General features: G+C 45.8%; 1 pseudogene; it reads left to right on the top strand.

Moving 5' to 3' along the window:
* The first annotated feature begins 2,850 nt into the window (after positions 1 to 2,850).
* Positions 2,851 to 2,968, top strand: LOC123950166 (annotated as a pseudogene).
* The last annotated feature ends 4,312 nt before the right edge of the window (positions 2,969 to 7,280 follow it).

Below are 7,280 nucleotides of genomic sequence, written 5' to 3'. Positions count from 1 at the left end.
TAAAAAATCATGAGTTCATAATAATACTTTAAAAAATTCGTCACGTTAGAGTAAGTTGCTTGGGCCCGGCGTTGGCAACGCAGGGTCAGGATCCCAGCCTCTAGTCTCGCCTTGAGAGGCTGCCGGTAGGTTTCCCCCAGACTTGAGGCTCAGTGGGCCGCGCTCCTGGGGGCCCCTCCCACCCGCTTCTGAAGTCTAATCATCTCAGACTCTTCCCCCGTTTCCTCAGCTTCCCCGGCTGCCCCGTGAGAGCTCAGTGTTCACTTTTTTGCCTTCTCAATTCTTACAGACCTTGTTTAATGTTTCTTCAGATGATATTCTCACTGTTAAAGTGGCTGGGACAGTTTCCCTCTCCTGACAGGGATCTGGCTGGCATGGGCACCAAATATTTATGCTGAAATTGGTGCAAAAAGGAGGAGGAGGAGGAGAAGGTGGAGGAGGAAGAGGAGGAGGAGGAGGAGGAAAGAAGGGAAAAGAAAAGAAGGTAGAAGAAAAATCAAGATTTTTCTTGCCTCTCCTGTACTTGTATTTCAGGTACTCAAATAGCAGATAATGAAAAGCTTTTCGTTTTAGAGAAATTCCAGCTAAGAATACAGAACGAATGATCTCATTCGAAAAACCACCATTGTGCAATGCCTCGTTCCTGAAGGATGCAGGCGAACACCGTCCACAAACAGCGCTAAAACCACTGAAGCTTGGTAGGGGACCTTACCCCCATGTACCTTGCCAACAACTCCTGAACCCACGGGTCAGTTTTCACATCATGAAACACAGAACCGCCCCCGGATGTGAAGCCGAAGCATCACCTGCGAGCTGTTCTTTCTGAAATGATAGCTTCTGCCTGTCCCTAGCAGCCTCCGTGAGAAACCGGCGGCCGCAGCCCACCTTCGACCTTGCCGCGAGGGTGAAATCAGCCAGGTCTGGCGTGGGCACAGGTCCACAGGTGGTCCACAGGTCCACAGGCTCCGTTGGCCAAAAATAAAAGGCACAAGAAGAGGTGAGAAGGGGCTGTGGTGGGTGAAAGAGACACGGAGACGTTCGCAGGAATCAGTGTAGACCCTGTCCGGACCCTCATGCAAGCAGGATTAGAAAAACATAATTAAGAGCATCAGAACAATCTGAACACAGGCTATTGGATGAGAAAATCAAGACACTATGATACGGGCATGATGGTTACATTAAGAAAAAAAAAATACCCTTATCTGCTAGAGAGACATGCAGTATGTACGTACATACATTATGCACGGGGTGTATGCATTCCAGTGGCTACAACCGGGAAGATGGGATGAGATATGGGATTTGGTTTAAGTTCCTCCAACATTGAAAAGGAAAGAAAGAAAAGGAGCACCTGGGTGGTTCAGTCAGTTAAGTTCCTCCAACATTGAAAAAGAAAAGGAAAGAAAGAAAAGGAGCACCTGGGTGGTTCAGTCAGTTAAGTGTCCGCCTTCGGCTCAGGTCACCATCCCAGGGTCCTGGGACTGAGCCCTGTGTCCCTCCCTGCTCAGCAAAGAGTCTGCTTCTCCCTCTCCCTCTGCTCCCTCTGCTTGTGTTCTCTCTCTCTGTGTGTCAAATAAATAAATAAAATCTAAAAAAAAAAAAAAAGGAGAAAAGAAAACTGTGTGGAGTGGGGACTTAGGAGGCAGGGCTCCCAACACGATGGTTATCGAAGCTGGGGGATGGGTTCTAGGGAGCTCCCTATGCCGTCTACTCTTGAGGATGTTTGAAAATGCCTGTTATAAAACTTTAAGAAGAGAGAGCAAAAATATGTCAGCTTAGCAACAGAAAAATGTACGTATGTTCAGCCAAAACCATGAACAAGAATGTTCAGAGCAGCACTATTTATAGCCATCCCAAACTGGGAACAATCCAAATGTCCATCAACAGCCGAATGGGAAAGTGGCGGATATTCACACGCGGGAGTGAAAACCACAGATGAGTCTCGGAGGCCCAGCACAGAAGTCACACATAAAACCGCACACATTGCTTCCTTTACTACAAAAACAGGCAAAAGTAATTTATGCCGGGGCCTCTTGGTGGCTCAGTGGGTTAAGCCTCTGCCTTTGGCTCAGGTCATGATCTCAGGGTCCTCGGATTGAGCCCCCGCCTTGGGCTCTCTGCTCAGCGGGGAGCCTGCTTCTCGCTCTCTCTCTCTGCCTGCTGCTCTGCCTGCTTGTGATCTCTCTCTCTTTCTCTCTCTGTCAAATAAATAAATGAAATATTTTTTAAAAATTAATTTATGCCATCCAAACTCAGCATGTGTTTCTGGAGGTAGAGACTGAAAAGGAGCAAGGCGGGACGAGGGAGCTGGGCTGGGAATGTTTTCTTTTTCCAACTGGGTGCTGGATCCAGGAGTGTTCGCTCACATTGTGGAAATACACTGAGCTGTGTACTTACTGCTTGTGTACTCTATCGAATGAATCTTCTTCAGTAAGAAACTTAAAGCTCAGGGCGCCCAGGTGGAGCAATTGGCTGAGTGCCCACTCTTGGTTTTAGCTCGGGCGGTGATCTCAGGGTCATGAGATCAAGCCTCACGTTGGGCTCCGCACCCGGCGCAGAGTCTGCTTAAGATTCTCTCTCTCCAGGGCACCTGAGTGGCTCAGTCGGGTAAAGCGGCTGCGTTGGGCTCAGGTCCCTGGGATCAAGCCCCGCATCTGGCTCCCTGCTCGGCGGAGAGCCTGCTTCTCCCTCTCCCTCTACCTGCTGCTCTGCCTGCTTATGCTCTCTCTCTCTCTCTGTCAAATAAATAAGTAAAATCTTAAAAAAAAAAAAGGTTCTCTCTCTCCCTCTCCCTCTGCCCTACCCCCCCAAAATAAACAAATAAATCTTAAAAAAAAAAAAACAACTTAAAATGTTCTCTTCGGCAGCGCATATACTAAAACTGGAACCAAAACTGGAAGGATACAGAGAAGATCAGTGCGGCTCTCAGGCAAGGATGACACATCAAATTGGTGAAGGGCTCCATATTTTTGTAAACAAAATGATTAAATAAAACATTCACAGCAAAAAACAAAACCAAAAACCCTTAAAGATACATGGGCTCAAGAAAGAGGATGGGTACGGGTACATTATCACAGATCCAGAAGAAATCAAAGTAATCACTAGAGAATGTTTTCAGAAAAAGTAGGACAACCAGCTGGAAAATTCAGAGGACATTAATAGCTTCCTAGGATAGGGCGAAATACCAAGATTGACCTTGAAACAATTCGAGTTCGTGAATAGATTAACGACCGAATAAGAGATTGGAAGGATGATAAAAGATGGTGAAGGCAAAAAAAAAAAAAAAAAAAAAAGTCCCTCATTATGAAGGAGCAAAAAAACAAACAAAAAAACAAAAAAACAAAGAAATTTTGGCTCCATTTATAAGATTGTAAATTGCTTCACTAACTAAATTTGTTAAAGCTAAAACAAATTCCTGTTGCTTGCCGTGTTATCCTATAAGCTGGTTCTTGTATCCCAGGAAGTTTATCTTCTTTTGCAAAATACACACTAAGTTCATGCTAAGATAGGTCAAGCATTGGATATGGTGATTACACAAGTAACCAAAATGTCCAGCCTGAGAACCGAGGGAAGTCCAGAAACTCTTTCACTCGCTTGAGGAACTAGTAAAAAGCTCACTCTCCTCTGTTTTCTTGAAGGGTCTGCCGTTTCCCAGGCCAGTAACCAGCTGTCTTTCTCTTAGAGTTGCTTCAAAGAGCTACTATTAGTTTTCCGAATCTAAACAGTGTAGAGGCGCCCGGGTGGCTCAGTCGGTTAAGCGTCTGCCTTCTGCTCTGGTCACGATCCCAAGGTCCTGGGACTGAGCCCCACGTCGGGCTCCCTGCTTAGTGGGGATCTGCTTCTCCCTCTCCCTCTTTTCCTCTCCCCGACTCATGCTCTCTCTTTCTCACTCTCTCTTTCTCACCAAAAAAATAAATAAAATCTCTAACAAAAATAAACACATTATGAATCTTTGTTGTGGTTATTCTTTGAACTATCAAAAAAGGCACCAGACCCAGATGGTTCTAATTCACCTTTAAACAGCAGATCATTCCAATGCTGTTTCCACTCTTCCTGATCAGAGGGAAAGATGGTAGGCACTCCGACACGTTTTATGATGTTAATAAAATGGTAGTGGCCAAATTCAATAAAGATGCTGCAAAAATGAATTTTGGTTATAAATAATGTAGTTGCAAACCCTCTAAATAAAGTACCAAATCAGGGTCCTTGGGTGGTTCAGTCCGTTTAAGCGTCTAACTTGTGATCTCAGCTCAGGTCTCGATCTCACGGTCATGAGTTCAAGCCCCACACTGGGCTCCATGTTGGGCATGAAGATGACTTAAAACACAAGCCAACAAATCAAATAAAATCTGGCAGGGTATCAAAAGAATAATAGAGCAGGAGGTTTATTCCAGAGGTGTAAGGGTGACGCGCCGCGGAGAGACTATTGACATAATTCATTGCCCACACAAATAAGAAAACCGTGTAATTACACCCGTTATATCTGATAAAAATGGATTGTCTATTTCAAAGGAAAATAAAAGCTCTAAGGAAACTAGAAGCAATGATGTCGAATGCAAGTGCTAACATTTGGTGACCTTCCAGAAGAGAGAAAGGTGGGGCGTGGAGGCTGAGGTCCTGGGTCAACCCTGCGAGACACCCCCAGGAGCAGTGCTTCCCCAACGGAGCCCACTTGGAAGCTTCAAGCCGGTGCATCTCCCGGCTGTGGCACCTGGGAGACTGGTTCTCTGACCCTCCTGCCATTGCATGAGCGTATTCGTCAGGCTTCTTCAGGGAAACGGAACCACACAGGTAAGAGGAGTTTTATTATAAGAACTGGTGTACTCGATTATGGAGGCTGAAAAGTCCCCCATCTGCCATCCGCGAGCTGGAGACCCAGCAGAGCCCGTGGTATGACTCAGTTGAAGTCTGAAGCCCGAGAACCAGGGGAACCAACAGTGTAAGTCCCAATCCAGGTCCGAAGGCCTGAGGAGAGCCGATGTCCAAGGCAGGAGAAGATGGATGTCCCAGCTCAGCGAGCAAATTCACCCTTCCTCCGACTTCTTCTCTCTTCAGGTCCTCAACAGATTGGATGATGTCCATCAGCATCGGGGAGGGGAACCTCCTTTTTTTTAATTAAAAATTTTTTTTTCAATTTTTAATTTTTAAAATTAATTTTATTGGTAGAATTTAGTGATTCATCAGTTGCATGTCACTTGCAGTGCATGACGTGCCCTTTTTAATGCCCATCCCCCAGTTATCCCTTCCCCCACTCCCTTCCCCTCCAGAAACCTTCAGTTTGCTTCCCAGAGCTCAGCATCCTTACAGTTTGCCTCCTTCCAATTTTCATCTTATTTTTCCTTCCCTTTTCCTGTGTTCATTGTTTCTTAAATTCCACAAATGAGTGAAATCATGTGATATTTGTCTTTCTCTGACAGACTTACCTTGCTCTGCATAATACCCTCTAGTTCCCCCGACATCGCTGTAAATGGCAAGATTTCATTCTTTTTGACGGCTGAGTAATATTCCGTTGTGTGTATATACCACATCTTCTTTACTCATTTGTCTGTTGATGAACATCTGGGCTTTTTCCATAGTTTGGCTATTGTGGCCATCGCTGCTATAAACACTGGGGTGAACATGACCCTTCGGATCATTCCGTTTGTGTCTTTGGGGTAAATACCCAGTAGTGCGATTGCTGGGTCATAGGGCAGCTCTATTTTCAACTTTTTGAGGAACCTCCGTGCTGTTTTCCAGAGTGGCTGCACAGCTCGCATTCCTGCCAACAGTGTAGGAGGGTTCCCCTTTCTCCGCATCCTCGCCAGCATCTGTCATTTCCTGACTTGTTCATTTTAGCCATTCGGACAGATGTGAGCTGATATCTCACTGTGGTTTTGATTTGAGTTTCCCTGATGCCCAGTGATGCTGAGCATTTTTTCATGTGTCTAATGGTCATTTGTATGTCTTCTTTGGAGAAGTGTCTGTTCATGTCTTCTGCCCATTTCTTGACTGGATTTTTTGTTTTTTGGATGTTGAGTTTGGTAAGTTCTTTATAGATTTTGGATCCTACTCCTTGATCTGATAAGACATTGGCAAATACCTTTGGGCAGCGGGACCTTCTTTACTCAGGCTGCAGAGCGAAATGCTAATCTCTTCCAGAAACAGCCTCACAGAGACACTCAGAAATAAAACCTCTCTGTGCATCCCTTAGCCCCATCAAGCTGACGTGTACAATTAACATCCAAATGTGCCACCTAAATGGTCTACAAAATTCCTTTTCTCCTTAAAAACAAAACAAAACAAAACACCAGAGCAGTTTCTATTCTCTACAGCTAATACCTTGTATTTGTCCTGCTTCCTATTGTTTTTCTCCTTCCTTGCTTTCCTTTTTCATGATTGGCCTTTTAATGCCTTTTATTTCTCCTGGCGCGGGAGTTACACGCGCATTTCCTGTTTTTTGGAGATCACCCTTCACACTTCAAAGTCGAAGCTTACTCGAGGATCTGTCTCCCCTCGAACTATACAGAGCCTTTCGAACACCGAACACCGTATTACTACCCCTCTCTGTTCTTAAGGGTCATGTTCTCCAGTACTCTAACTTTTTAAGAGCCCCCCCACCTCCCTCTCCCTAAATCCCACATCACCACCAATTCCTTCTTGCCTTGTAGGTCTCTTCTCTGGAGTCACTTTCATTCTTCCTGAAGTTCATCTGGAAATTCCTTCTTTCTGTTGGTGATAAACTCTTATATTCTTTTGGTCTACATATCCTTGCCTTGGCATAGGATGGGATGGCCGTGTCACTCACGGGGCTGGGGTGAGTCCAAGTCGTTCCTCGATGGCCATTTCTCTGAAGTCCCAACACCCTGGAAAGACAGTCGGCCTTGCTCAGGGCCTGTCCTCAGGCTAAGCTGGGTCCCAACCCTTCCTGCAACACCTGTCTCCCCTTCTCAGAGGGGATTCTGAATTACCAGATTCTGCCATCCTAAGAGATTCCCATTGGGGGAGCCTGGATGGCTCCATTGGTTAAGCGTCTGACTTCGGCTCACGTCATGATCTCAGGGTCCTGGGATCGAGCCCTGCGTGGGGCTCTGTGTTCAACATGTAGTTTGCTTGAGATTCTTTCTCCCTGTCCCTCTGCCCCTCCCACTCATGCATTCTTTCTTTCTCAAATAAATTTGAAGAAAAAGAGAGAGAGAGAGAGTCTCGTCGAAATCCTTTAGCCTGGCATTCCCAGCCCTGTACCTTCTAGATTTAATGTGCCTGCCCAGCATGGACACACCGCATTACCTCCCTTTCCTCGACTG

The sequence above is a fragment of the Meles meles genome, chromosome 8 (genome assembly GCF_922984935.1).
Source record: "Meles meles chromosome 8, mMelMel3.1 paternal haplotype, whole genome shotgun sequence".
NCBI lineage: Eukaryota > Metazoa > Chordata > Mammalia > Carnivora > Mustelidae > Meles > Meles meles.
Note: the sequence above shows the minus strand (reverse complement) of the source record. Positions and strands in the feature narration are given on the sequence as shown.